Raw genomic sequence first — 16,431 nt, 5'->3', positions numbered from 1 at the left:
CAGCAGTCATCATCGCGTAACAATTTTAAAAAACAAACTGATGTTAATTATTCAATAAAAACAATTTGCTTATTGATTCAAATCTAAAATACTTCGTAACCTCGTACACTATCTCTGTACTTTTATGCAAATTTGACTTCCAGTAGTTCGAAACTCAAAGCATAACAACTAAAACGAACTACAATACATTTTTGAGTTAAATAAAACAGCATGAAAATGATAACTAGTTTAGTAAAACCAATACAAAAGTGGAGTACATATATAAACTTAATTACAACAAGGTAAATCATCATTTAGAAATTTCTTTGGTAGACGAACGGTATATATATTAACAGCATGTACATACATTATATAGAATTTTTTTTAAATGCGTTAATTTCATTTCTGTACTTGGTCGGAAAGTTCTTAAAAGCATGGCGCATAATATGTTCGTTTTCTGGCATCGCTAACTTCAAAATTATATATAAACGTGATTATTTGCTTGCTACATGTCAATTTCATAGATGAGTATGTCACTTGTAATAACTATACATATGATGTGCGCATCCTATAATGCTGTAGATTGTTTTTCTCAATCACACGATGAAACCATTAAAAAAAACTTGCTTACTTGCTCACGTAAATGCAAAACTTGAAAAGTACTTATGTTTTAAAAATTGTTTTTATGAAAATTACACACTATAAAATTTAAAATTAAGATAAAAAAAAAAACATTATTTTTTTTTTCATTTGAAGGTTCATTTAATGATGTATTCGTCTAACATTTCAGTCTAATTCAGTATCGTTGAAATCTCATTCTGGAATTATTTCCAAAACATGTGATACAAGTGGAAAATAGCAATGAATTTGATAATTAACATAATCAAACTAAACTCTGCGAAAGAATTGTGTATTTTCAATAAGTAGTTTTTGAGTAATGAAATTTTCAAATTTTATTACTTATTAAGTCAATCGATTTTTAATGAAATTTTGAGAAAAATGGCTGAGGGGTACTAAAAATGATTTTGCCAGAAATATAAACATCCCATATAACTTTTTCTTTTCAAATTTCTTAGATATGTATTTTTTTCAATCATTTATAACAAGGAAGTTGAAATTATACATGTTATATGCATTTTGTTCTTTAAACAGAGAAAAATTACAAATTGCCAAAATTGACAACATGGTAAATTTGATACGAAAAAGCATCTAAAATGATAAAACTTTCTTATATTAACACCTACCTATATTTTTTTGGTTGAATTTATTCAGATTGATCTTTATTGAGAGTATGAAAAAAAGTTTAATTTTGGAACTGTGATTTTTTTCACGATAATAGCCAGAAAATAGGTAAAAATTAATGAACAATTGGGTACTTTCAGAGGGCAAAAAAATAAGCGCTCCACCATATCATTGTTTCTTCATCAATTGTTTTTTTACAGTCATATAAACCCAAAAATCAAATTTAGAAAAAAAGTTTAATTCTAGACATTTTTGGCTCCTCAGAGGTGTCTATCCTTAGTATCAGTCTAGATAAAAAACAAGTGGTAAAACTATACCCACAATACACAATGAGTACAAAAATAATGCAAAAATACAACATTTTGATGTTGTGCAACAACAGCATCTACAGCTGTTGCAACGACAAGAACAACGACAACACACATCAAATATGATACCAGCTACTAATGAAATAAAATATCTAAAAAGAAGACTGCCGATAAAAGTAAAAAAAGAGAAATATAAAGCTGGTGGAGATAGAAAAGCTTGTCCTAATGATCCTAAAACAATGCTAAGTGGTATTGATATATATCCTGCTACTAACCTCACAAAAATCATTGTCCTTGTGGGTAAAATATTGTACGTATACAGTGATGGATATACAAAGAATAATTTTGTAATGACAAAAATTGTTTCAACTGACCATGATACAATCAACGAAACTAAAAATGTCTTAAAAAGAGCTTCCCAAGCAAGTTTTTAAGAAATTCTGCATATCAAGGGATTATTCAATGATGCTTTTATTTCACTTATAATCTGTTCTCCTGAAGGAATTTCTGAAAAACTTGGAATGTCCTTGTACTTGTCCAACACATTGTCTGCTTCGCGTATAATATTGTTTCCTAACAAATTAGAACATGTTCCATTTCCTCCGATGTTGGAAATTCGGGCGGCTACACCTGCAATCATTAACCTGACATAAGAGTATCTCATAAGTGAACCTTCCATTGAAGTGACAAGCGCGATTATTAATGCTACTTTTAGTCCAACTTCTTTACATTCTCCTAATACAAATGTACACATATCGGCACAACTTTGTCTTGAATTTGCTTCATTACTTAAAGCATTTCCAGTTAATATTTGATTAACTGCGTGTTCACAATTGTTAGCTCTGAAATCGTAAATTCTTTCTCCTAATCGCTGATAAAATCTCTGTCGTATTTCAAATGTGTTTAGAGGGATTTGGTGATGTGCGACAAGAAAAAGTCCTGAATTGAAATCAAACAGTTCATTTCTTTCATCTCTCTTAATAACTACTGTTTCACTAATAAATTTTCCTATTCCAAATCTACTGTTATTCGTTATAATTTCTGCCGATGATGTATAATGAGCAACTATGACTTTAATTTTATTATTGTCTTAATGGGCAATTTCAATCAGTATAAAGTGATAATGATAACTGCAGCATAACGCGGGTCCTTTTCTTTCAACTTTTAGATGTACATATTTCGTTCTATCTGTATTTCTAATAATATCCGAAAATGCTGTGAAATCCCTTATGGCTTGGTCCTGTTGATAAACATAAGTATGGTATAAGTATTATTTTAATATATAATTTTTAAAATATCAAAACTAACTGGTCTTTCTTTGGTATACTCACGTAAAATAACTTACTCATTTCAAACATAGCTACGTTTTTGCATAGATTTATTCAATACTGAAATATACCTGAGACACCATAATTCCTGTTTAAATTAAGAGTGCAGGTGTCTTATTTATTTTTTCCATTTTTCGGTTTCCTTCAATTTTGGAGAAACGAGTTTTTTCAAATAAGGTAAATCCAGGAAAGCTTTTTGGACGCATCACATTTATTCCTTTCAAGATTTTAGGCAATACTGTATTAACACATTAGCACCTGTCATCATCATATGGGTTTTATAAATAACAATTTGTTTGATTCGCTAGTGTATTTAAGTTAAGGTATTTGATTTTAAGGGGAAAAAATCTCTGTATAACTGAAAATTATTACGCCAGGGTTTTTGACACCACAAACATTTCAAAACGTGTATTCAATTTTCTTATCGCTGCATAGACATCATTTGTTAATATAGATAAACGTGCAGACATATAATGCATTTAGGTATTTCACATTTCATCTTTATTTGGGTAATAATCTCTACAAAGCAAAAAAAAGCGTTATTCACACAAAAAGCCAACCTACCTTTGAACAGACCTTTTGACAAGGGATATAGTTACCATACTATTATCAGGTCATTATCTGCTTACCCTTTCGGAGCACCTGAGACCACCCCTAGTTTTTGATGGGGTTCGTGTTGTTTATTCTATAGTTTTCTATGTTGTGTCATATGTACTATTGTTTGTCTGTTTGTCCTTTTCATTTTTAGCCATGGCGTTGTTAGTTTATTTTCGATTTATGAGTTTGACTGTCCCTCTGGTATCTTTCGTCCATCTTTCATTAAAGACTCATTCTTTAAAGAATTAATATTGATTCACTCATATGGTCATGGAATCGAAAATGAACATTCTTATTCTAAAAGGAATTGTTAGTATTAGTCGGGTTATGTTCTTCTCGTATGATTTATGATTAAATGATATTAAACAATTAATATAAGTGGTTATGGTTTATTTTTATGAGATGAAGACAAACATCGTATTCTTTTAATCAGTTTAAATGTGGTCTGGAGCTGACATGTAAGTAACTGCTTGTCGTTCTTTGTAAAATTTATGTTTATTATTGTCATTTTTCTTTTGCACCTTTTTCAATACAAGACTTGGTCTTTTTTTTAAACTAAAAGTTACCATGGGTTTTGCTTTGTATTTGTATATTCCACATTTGCTTAAGGAATTCAAGATATCATTCAACATGTTCAACCCTGCCGAAGATTATCGCCTGTCACAAGTCCGGAACTTGCAAAAAAGGAGTCTTTAGTGTTGCTATTTCCCCATTCTCTATTCTATCTCGCATTCTGTCTCCCATTATGCTATAAGTGTATTCAATTACACATGTAGTCCTAAAATTTTGAATTTGTTTAATGTTCTTAATTAAGGTAACTCTAACAAATTAAAATTTAAATATTCAAAAGGCATTCGACACTTTCACTTTGAATTTGTTGAAACAAACATAAGACTCGAGTAAATGTAACATATAGTGTAACATAATATTCATTACCCAGTGGGCAACGAGGCATCTCAGTTAAAAGAGGACAAAATCTGTATTTATGTGTATGACGTTCAACCCAAAAAATAAATTGCCTGGCATTTCTTAAAATGAGTTAACAAATTACTTATTATAAGTAATAAGTAAGTAAAAGATATTTCCCAGAGCAAGTCATATCAAGTATCTTCAAACCTGTGTATATCTTCTAGTAATATGGGATAACTTGTTTTTATTACTTATTTCTACTTTACTAAGAATTCCTAAGTATTGTTATTTTTTTAGTGTAGCTTTACCTTGCTATAAATACCACGGATGTTACATTTACCAATAATATTCAAAGTCTGTCTCTGCAACAACAATTAGGATGGACAACCAATACCCTCCAAACTAGGTGGGTAAATTTTTACATCTTCTCGAGCTTCAGGCTCCAATATTATAATCACTCCTAAATGTCATGTTCCAAGTAATATTTCGACGACAGTCAATTCTAATGAATACGCTCTCTTGAAAGATGTTACATATATAATTTTCACAAGTTTTGGCACAAACAAGACATTCCCTGAAGAACTAGCAAATCAGCATTAGCTGAATAAGTACAGAATATACAGGAGACTAAGACAGTATTAATTTTTACTAATCATTCTGACTAAATGAATAATATAGTGTGAAGATTAAGGTAAAATACCAATATTAATTATTTATATAATATCTTGTTCTTTAAGATATAAAAAATTATAGTTTCCAAAAACAAAGCTGATTTCTCTAAATTATATTAAAAGCCTAACAAGCTTTGAATTTTCACAAAATATAAAGGTTACCAATTGCATGATGCATAAATAACTACTACTGACATATTATTTTAGAATATTATTCTTGAATATTAAAAAGTGTTTCAAATTCAAAACTGATTTGTTCATATGTGTATCTTGTGATTTGTTTCCCTATTTGAGCAGATTCGTACTTTTATTATATATTTTTCTTATTGTTTCAAATAGATAGAAGGTGTTAGATAAAATGAGCAAAATCTGACTAATTCTAAATGTTCCACTTACTTTATAGTCTGATATAGATATATTTACAAAAGAGTCAATGCTTCCTTCGTTCTCATCCTCTATGTCAGAATCATTTTGAATAAGTGTCTGATCAGACATATTTGTGTATCCGATAAATCTACAATCAAAATAAATTCACTTAGTCAAACTTCGATAAATAGAATTGAAACCCTTTTTCATTTAAATGGATAATAGTATAACAGGTTGTTTTAATTAACAATATTGCTTAAACTTCAATTCAAACACAACATACACAAAGGCAGAATGAATAACATTTATAATTATTCACTTGATAAAAACACTTTTTTCTAAAAAATATTTTTTTTGTCAATTCAAAAATAAATGTTATCAAAAATTTACAGTGATTGTGACATTAAAATATAAAAAAAAAGATGTGGTGTGATAGCCCCGAAATGACAAATGAAAAACAATTCAAACGAGAAACTAACGGCATCATTTTTGTACAAAAAATGATTTGAACAGAAAAAAAGAGTCCATTATATACGGATGCCCCAACCCCACTATCATTTTCTATGATCAATGGACCGTGAACATGGATTCAAAACTCTAATTTGGCATTACAATTAGAAAGATCTCATAAGGAACATGTGTACTAAGTTTCCAGTTGATAGGACTTCAACTTCATCAAAAACTACCTTGACCAAAACTTTAACCTGAAGCGGAACAGACGGACGGACGAACGGAAAACGGACAAACAAACGGACGAACGGACAGAAGAACGGACAAACGGACGCGCATACCAGAAAACATAATGACCATAAATGGGGCAAAAAAAGAATCCCCCTACCCCCAAAAAATTATCATCGATAACTTCACTAAAACAATGAGCTCAATTAGGTTTTCACATGTTAAATCTAACTGTTGTACCATTATCATGATGATATTGCTAGAAGTTAAAAGAATTGCGTTCATATTTTAATTTCAATTCATAATTGTTATGTGTTTACCAAGAGAGTTCTTCAATCAATTAACCAATTTGCAGGTGTCCAATGACGTATTTTAACATTGTTATTTTAGGAGGAAGGTTTAAAGTCATTAGAAACGAGTGACTGGTGAAACATAATGTTCATCCAATTCTTGAACCAATGCATGTATATATCATAAACATAAACTTAGTCCTCTGTGCACGATTTTATCATTTTACGCAAATATATCGTATAATCGTCAATTTGTTTTCTATCAGACTGTTCTGTTATGATTTAACAAATATGGCTACTCATCAAATGCCGTGTTTTGAAGCAAAGTTTACCGATTGTCACCTTATAGTAAATAATCAACAAAAAGCATGGGTTTAGCACGTGTTTAACATATACAATCAGGTAATTGTTTATTTTAATGACAGATTCATGTGTATTGCTATCACCGTATTTTTACGAGGAGGGTCACGCTTAGGTCACTTTGCATACGGAAAATATGTCGGCGAATTGCTTCCTGGCAGCAAGCAATTAAAAATAAGTAAACTTCTTCTAAATGTGGACAAATTAAAGAATTTTTCTCAGAAAAAAGTATATGTACATAAGTTGTATAATGAAAACTATCCATTTAGTTTAAAAAAAAAACATATGCATATATACCTGTTGAACAGTTGATGGATTGAGTATATATTGCAGCTTTTTTATTAGTGCAACTCATAGAGTCGGAATTTTGAGAAGCAATTTCGGAGAAGTAATTATTTCTTAATAATTTATTTATTTCGCAATGAAAAAAGAAGTTAAATTCATCATCTATAACTTAAATAGGGAAAACATTACATAATCTAAGATTGCGTGGAACTTTTTTTTATATCTACCTAATTCAAGTTCCAGACTATTATAGGATTAAACACATATTTTTTCTAAAGGTTATTGATGTGTAAACCGGGGCGATTAACTCACAAACTGAATAAAAGTCCGAATGATTTTTATGTTGAGTTTGTGAGTAAGAGCCCCGGTTTACACATCAATAACCTCTAGAAAAAATGTGTTTAATCCTTATAATTCTTCAGCCAAACATTTTTTTTGTTGATGGCTACTATATATATTTACAATCAAAAGCACAATGGTAAGTCGTAACTAAGGAGTACGCCGCCATCTTGACTTTCTAAAAACCATAAAAGTCCGATAAATACAACGGAATCTTAAATGAAATAGCAACTACCTCAAAAACTTCATTTTAATTAAATGTTATCCGAATTTGAAGCGTACATGTAACGAAATAATCTTTCCCTTGAAAATTTCCATTCGTATGACTTCGTGTTTTGCCATGACGTAAATTCGCCAAATCCTTCATTAAATTTGGCGGAGTTTTATTAAATTTATTTTTTGTACATTTTCGAAGCTTTAGTGCAATAAATTTCTTTCTTTTTTTTTGTTATATATGCACTAGAATAGTCACAACTGTTATGCAATTGTTTTTTAATCTCAATTTGCTGAAAATCCCGGGATCACTGCAAGCTTGTGTATCGCACATGAATAGATTACAAAAGTAGTTTCGGAAACATGGTTTATCGAAGTGTAAACTTAGAGAAAAATTCTAATTGACCAATCCAATTCAAGTATTTATAGATATGCAAATCATATAAGAATTATGATCAAATATTCTAAATTTAGTAGAAAGTTTATGAAATTCAAGTTTGCATGTGACAAGTAAAATTCTGTCTCAGTATCTGTTTTGAGATCTTTGTAGAGAAAAAGTTTATTATGTAAACATAAATTTTCAATATAAGTTTTATAGAGGCTTTTATATTTATGAGAAATTCCTCCTTTGATAACATTTTTTAGAGATTTGACTTCCTTTATATTTTTAAATGAAAAAAACTTTTTGGGATCATCTATCTCTTTAGGGATAATATCTTTGGCATATGTATACCAGGAGTATACATTTTGAGAATCTAACATCTTACAAATTTCAAATGATTCCTTTGAAATAGGATTAATATCTTTGGTGTGTAGCATAGACAAATAAAGTAGAGACTGGACTTTAATAAAGTTTTTTATTGGTAACCTTCCAACTCAAGACGAGTTATCAAATTTTTTGAGCATTTTCTAACACCCAATATATATTTGCAGAACGATAAATGAACGTTTTCAAACGGTGATCTATCCATAAAAAAAAAAATAAGAAAATGGATCAACAATTTTGTTCCTATAATTTGCACTGTACTAATCTGACCATTTATGTTACAATGTGTTATAAAATGTTTAAAAGTTATTTCTGTTATTTTGCTCTTATGAATGGTAGGTACGAGTCCATCATACATACTTCAACATTATAAGTTTGTACTTGTTTGGCTTTATAACTATTTTGATATGAGCGTCACTGATGAGTCTTATGTAGACGAAACGCGCGTCTGGCGTACTAAATTATAATCCTGGTACTTTTGATAACTATTAATAGGGAACAACTACGATTCTTTACAAATTATATTTTAATTTCAATTTTGAAAGGTTTTACATTAGAAGATCGAATCACAGAGACAATTATCATCGACTATGACTAAACTGATGTTTAACAAAGCAAAATCACGAGCTCTGTTTAGACGACACCGTAAAGCATTTTATAGTGTCTAGCTTTGGATTGTGTACAGCACAGTTCTTTAAAAGACAGACGAAAGATGACAAAGGGACATTCAAACACATCATTCTAAATATACTCATAACGCCATGGCATTGGCAAAGGCTTTTCATTGTAGCACAGCAGGTTTTGTTGCTACGTTTTAAATTGCATTAGGCTGTAGATTCTTTCTCATTGATACCGAATGATGATATAAAGAGTTCATTACGGATATAGCAACTTACAGACATAAATAACTGTTCTTCATTGTATGAAACATTGTAAAATTAATGGTCAGATTAGTACATTGAAAAGCCAATGCATATCTCATTTAACCCTGTTTGAAAAATATTTTTATTGACATTAACGACCATTGAACAGGAAAGTGATACTATTAATACATTTAACAAGCAGATTTTTATATTGTCACTTTTTCTTACTACGCCCATCATAATAAATATTTGAAACTTAACCTTTAAAAGAAAATTTTACATAAAAAAAAATACTTTTTCATCCACGAACTCAGGTAATTGTCTTTAGATCAACATACGAAGGTTTTTCTTCTATATAGCATGATAAAAAAATTATCATCCAGACTCTCTATTTATCATTCAAATTAACAACTCAGTAAACAGAAACCAAAGATCATTTGTTGCTAGTTTATCCTTTTTTTACAGTGCATAATAAATTTTCAAACCGAAGTTATTTGTGTAGAGTATCGAGTTTACATTTATAAAAGTAAGCATATTTGGAATGATTTCCCATAAAACTTCTCTCCACCAGTAACGCTGCTAAACATCACACTTTAGCCAATGACTGTACGTATTAAGTCTTAAGAAATAATCATTTTACCATTCTAAAATAAAATATACGATACCAAGATTACCGTACACATTTCGTTTATTAAAGGTATAAAGGCCGCAATGAGATAAAGATAATATAAAGCAAATTATCTAAAGAAAAGACAAACATGAACACGGTATCCTTGATTGTTGATGGCATCAATATTAGTAAATTAAGAAATGTTTGTGTTCTCATTGAATATGAGATTGTTGAAAAAAAAGATAAAATTTTGATTTTTTTTTATTATATAGACTCTGTAAATTTTGATTTAGAATGAATCAATCAAAGTGAAAGCTTTTTTTTTTAACTTTCCTCTCGTAAAAAACGTTTACATCAGAGAACAGTTTTCGGATTTTGTTTGGTGATCCTTACGACGACGACTCACAGACATCCACAAAATGATCCAGTACACCAGTAGTTATTTTACCAAAAAAAAAAAAAGAGTATTAACCAACAAAAAAAGTGATTTTACCAAAAAATCCCTACAAAAATTATCAAGTAAAAAAAGATAAAAAGTAAACACTACCTATGCTGCTACACCACTGTTTCAGGTTACGGGCTGTGGGTCGTTCACAATCATGTTTTAAACCCCAAAAATGTCTTTGCTGAACCAGAACTTATATTTAGCGGTTGTTTGTTCTTGTTGTTTCTTGTGGGATTTTGTAATTGTTTTTCATTATTGTTGTATTCATTAATCGTTTCTCAGTGTCAATTTCATGGCATATAATGGCTGGTCATTTGGTATGGGTTTTGTTGATTGTCGAAGGCCCGTTTGGGGGCAGACAGCTACTAACCTATCTACGTTATACATTTTGATGACAATGTTAGTTTTTTTTAAATAAGCATTTTTGTTCAATATTTTACCGACAAATTAAAATGTTTTGTTAAATGTCATTGGCCTGAAAAAGATACATGTAGCAAACATATGTCAAAATTTAAATCTTAATTAACAAAATGATAAATTTGTAACGGCACGTTAACCTTGAAGTTATGTTAGATATAAAACGATGATTACGATGTTTGTAGACCAAGTGTATCATGCATTATTTTAACAATCGAACATAAAAATAAGATATGGTAGGATTCTTATGAGACAACTTTCAACAAGAGAACAAATGACACAGAAATTAGCAACAATAGGTTGCTAAAAAGCCATAAACAATGAGAAAACCATACAGCCCAATCAGCTATAACAGGAACCAAAAAGGCAAATGTTAAACATTTGAATTGAGAAAACTAACGGCCTGAGTTGTGTTAAAGAAAAGAATAGTATCGACAGATTGTAGAGTCATGCCTATTCATATGTTTATAAAAAAGATTTTTAGTTTGATATAATTTAAGTTTTCTGATAACAAAAAGCAATATGTTTGATTGGTAACCGTTTACCTCAGTTGGCTGCAATTGACATTAAAGAGTAAGAGGAAAAGATTTTTTTTAAGTTGACAAGTTATTGCAATATATCAAACTGATAATTTTTGAAAATGATTCAGAAATGCATTAAATGATTTACTTTTGCACAAAACATTCAAAGTTATCATCATTCATGCCATTAAAATTACTCTAATAACCATCATATCGTGAATATGTTCATGATAATACTTAAATGACTTCATGTGATAACAATAGAAAAATATTTCCTCAACATTATCTCAGAAGCAGCAGGGAAATGTCAGTTTAAAATAACAAGTGCCTTGAATGTGTCAATATTAAACATTCATGTATTGACTTTATATAGTTTCCTTCTCAAACAAAATATTTCGGGAATTTCTTGTACAGTTCTTGTATTTTCTGATAAAAACCTGGACCCCTATCTATTATAAATGAAATGTGAATATTGTTATTTATTATATTTCTTAATAGAAGCCATTGATACTTATCCATTAAGTTTAAGTAGAGTATGTGTTGATGTCAGCTAGTTTCGTTCATTTTGAACATACAATATGACCGCTGTCGGATAATATCTGTATTTGTATTTTATAAAAGACTATATAACAGAAAACAGAGTTTACAATCACATACTAGAAGAGTCGTCGATATCTTTTTCTGTATTTGTTATTATACAGTCTTTTAATTAAAAATCGAAGACTTGATTAAACAGATTATACTTTTTCTAAACTCATGATCAATCACTCAATGTTCTTAACACATCAAATTAACGACAGGTACGAATAATGAACATACTCATCATTTTTGGTAAAAGTCGTATAAAAAGATTTAACATAAAATTTGAAAGTTGGTATTAATCAAAGTATTTATTAATTAGAATACTACGTAAAATTTCTTTCTTGGCTAATACAATATCTTCGATTCCCACAATATTTTGACATTCATCCCTCCAGCCAAAAACACCAATTTGTTGACATATGTTTATTACCTATAGTATTTATAGTTTAATTCCTGATTTTTACAAATACAATGTTATAACATGAAAACAGGGAACGTGGTATGATTGCCTATGTGGTAACATGTATGAACTGAGACAACTATGTACCAAAGTTCAAATGGAGTGAATGTAAGCACTTACATGCAATCGTACATCATTCAAAATTGAGAAAACACATACTGTACAAATCGGCTATAAAAGTCTTCGTATGAACAATATGTTATATTATACCTATATGGAGTTATTTTCTTTTAGAAAGATAGTCATTCTTTAGAAAAATAACCCGGGACAATACAATGGTTCAATGACTTATGCCCCAAGGCATAAAATAATGACCTGTGTGAGGTAATTATTTTCCTTGATAAAAATGCAAACTATATTTTACTGCAAAATTATATTCGTCTGATAGTTTTTCGTTGCCAATTTTTTTTAAAGTTTCAATCAATAATAAGTGTAAAGAAATTCGTCATTGACCGCATTTGAATTTTAGATAAAACTCATGAAGAATCATAACTTGACAGCACGGGGAAGTAGTGAGAAATTAACGATTTATAACAAAATAATTTACGAAAAACAAATTAATATTACTGACAACAGCGGCTGAACTATAGACACCAAACTTGAAAGGCATCTGACGAGGTTACACATATTAAACATATATGAGAGTACTAGTCTATCAGTTACTAATAATTAGTTCAACGCCAATGTCAAATAATAAACAAATCATGTAAGACTGCAATATCAAAGGCAGATCCAAAATTCACTGAATTTAGCGTAAAGACTGAAAGAACAGTCAGAGAAACACACTGCCTATTCGAAAAGCCAACATGTAAGTTAACAATGTGAGTATGTGTATAACCATAACATTTAGTATGGTAATAGTTTATTGAGAACAAATTCAATATATTTACCAATAAAATAATGTCCAAAGGCATAATAACAGTGTAAGATTAGTAACCTTGCAGAATAATCTTTTACATTATCTTGTTTAATTACACATCTGCATGTACATAGTTATGAGTTCAAGTAAAATACTTGTATTTTCTTTTATATCAAATATTTCTATGAGGAATGAATTTACTCAACACATTTATTCTGAATCAGACACTGTATTAGCTTACTTTCTAGTTAGTTAGAAATTGTACCGACTTTGCATAATATTTCGTTTTGATCGGGTCAAATTTTTAGTTCGGAATTTAGCATTTTTCAAAATAAAGTTTAATAATTCCTATAAGGTTAACTTAAAATTAAATAGCAATGATTGCAAATACCAATGAATTTCTTATGTACCTATGTTTAGTAATGACCTACTACTAGTAGTCTTTAGATTTTTTTTATTTGTCCCTATTTCGCTCCAGAAACCTTATATTTAAAAACCTATCTGTGTATGTGTCTTCTGTGTCTATATTACCTTCCTTAACGAGATACTTCAGTGGCCCTTTCCATGACCCAACACATGTTTGGCATGCGTTTTCCCTCACTACTTCCCCGTGCTGGCAAGTTATGATTCTTCATAAGTGTTTATTTTAGCGATATCAAATATTCAATAAATAAAGTGTTCATACATAACAACATGTCAGTGATACTATTGATAAAAATTGGATAACATTTGATCAAAATTCTTTTATTGTTTTTTTTTCGTATTAATTTTAAAATGTTTAAAAAATGCTTCAGTAATGCATGACAATCTGGTGTTCAAACTTTTTCATCTATCTTGCCATAACACATTCTGGAAAGATAATCTATTACTTTAATGGTTAAAAAAGATACAAAAAGGGACGTTCTAACTTATAAGTCGAAATAAACTGACAACGCCATAGACAAAAACAAAACGATCAACATGATATATATAATTTACATCTCAAATTAGATACTTGTAAACCGTTTTTGTGATATTTGAGCACAGGCAGGTATATACAATTGTACGCTCAACACGTAAACTTAAAAACAGTTTTCTTTCATACAAGAGATAATTTTGTTGAAATGAATATTTAAAAATGTCAACAGAGGAAGAATGAGTTGCCTTAATATTATTCAAATAACGTCCTTAGATACTCTTAAACAGTTATTATTCAATGTTGAATTGAATATCTTTACATCTCAAAAAATTGAATTAAAAAATAAAAGTTGAAAAACATGCGCAAGTGTGTCATTTATTAAAAGATGAGATTTATTTATTCTTTTATTTCATTTACCAAAAAAAAAAGTAATACATGTATGAAATAAGTTAAATTAAGAGAATTATTTGAAAGGTATAACTGAACAAACAACAGTTATGACAGTATACGCTGCATATAAAACATGATGTCATCAGACAGTTTTTTTCCTAAACATGTTCTATTTTTAACTTGTTTTATCATTTATTTATTTTTTGTAATGTTTTAGTTATTGTCACAGTAATTGAATTTGACAAACAAATATTGTTTACCTGATATAAACCATATAAATGAACATTTACAATGTATCTGGAACACTTTTCCTGTAAGCTGTTTAATTTTATCGCTTAATTGTAATAATTGTTTCCTTTACCATTGACAAGCTTTTGAGTGATACGCTGTGTATTAAATAAGGGAGTACAATGATGAACAAATGTGTCAACATGGCGGACAAAGTTTTGATGGCCGCCATTGATCATAGAATTTCACAGGTAGTATTGTAACTATACTCCTTAAACAGAAGCATATACCGAATGAATTACAATATCTACTTGTCTACAAAGAGAAACAGACAGACAAACCAATTAGCCTTCAGATTCCCGGTACTGTGTAAGTGTGTTTGATCCTGCCAAAAGCATGTGTTTTTTGTTTACTTGAGATACATGTAATGTTAAGACAAAAACCTTCAATGGCACCCTGTTAATTTTGAAAAGTAGACCACATACAAAAAACGCTGAAGCCAATCTAAATGTCAAATTTAAATTTGCAAATCTTCTTCATCAACAGTAAACAACCATTGAGCAATTTCTGTGTTTTCTGTTACACAAATAAAATTGAATTGTTGTATAGTACCGACATGCACGAACAATATCATCTGGTGAATTGCACAACAGTAACAGGAAATGTTTTTGTTATATACCTGTGTATTCTTTTTACAGGAAGCAGGAAATGGCTTTTTTTTGGTGCCATTAAAGGTTGTTTGTCTAGAGCGACACGTTTGTCTTTGATATTATATTCCTAACCCTCCCATTTAACAATTTATTTGGGATTTTTTCAACTGTCTCTTTTAGCAAAAAATCTTTTCCAACGCTAAAAAATGTAGAAATGTAAATATTTGATTACTATAATCAAATTTGTTTTCCAACACTGGAAAAGTTTTATATGTCTTTGATCTTTGATTTCATTTTTGAAGCAGCTGAATAACATTCCTGTCGTATGACGTAAGTATCTTTTTGAAAAGTTTTGTCATCGTTTTAGCAAGAATCTTTGAAGCAATCAGAATAAGCTATAAATTTTAACTTACATTCTTTCTGAAATAAATGGTTAAGTTGCAAACTACAGTAGAATAATATCCTTTAGTAAATAAATGTGCAACTAAATTTCTTACTTACCTCTTTTAATAACAATTCTGGTCAAAAGTGGGAAATTAAATGAGTCAGAATTGTCCGATGTGCGCCTTAAATTGTATAAAATGAGCCACGTGATAATGTTTTCATCTACTTAGCATTACCACAGATACATATAATCCTGTTTGACAAGAAATGATAAATTTCTAATAACATAACGGAATGTAAATGTTCGGTTTTAAAATTATACAACTACAAAGTGATGTAACAACTATGTACCCACATGTATTCCAGAAACGTTAGGATGTTCAAGATTTGTTTAACACCAATCCTAATCTACATAACAGCAGGTAAAAAAGGATGAATACTTATGAGTCTCTTTCAATTTCTAGCATTAAAATTATGTTTTCGCAGTTAAGAAACTGAATCATTGGATGAATACATTTTTGTGATGTATTGCATATATGAGAAATTATTTTCGCTACACAGTTATTAAATGTTTGATATATACTAGTCAACAAAAGTAACGATACACATGTAGAACTTTAATTTATCATAAGTTATAAAACGAGGAGGGAAACCCGTTAAATTATCCAATGAAAATCATCAATTTGCTTTGCAAAAGAGGGACGAAAGATACCAAAGGGACAGTCAAACTCATAAATCTAAAACAAACTGACAACGCCATGGCTAAAAATAAAAAAGACAAACAGAAAAACAA

The sequence above is a fragment of the Mytilus galloprovincialis genome, chromosome 10 (assembly GCF_965363235.1).
Source record: "Mytilus galloprovincialis chromosome 10, xbMytGall1.hap1.1, whole genome shotgun sequence".
NCBI classification, from domain to species: domain Eukaryota; kingdom Metazoa; phylum Mollusca; class Bivalvia; order Mytilida; family Mytilidae; genus Mytilus; species Mytilus galloprovincialis.
This window is presented reverse-complemented; position numbering follows the sequence as displayed.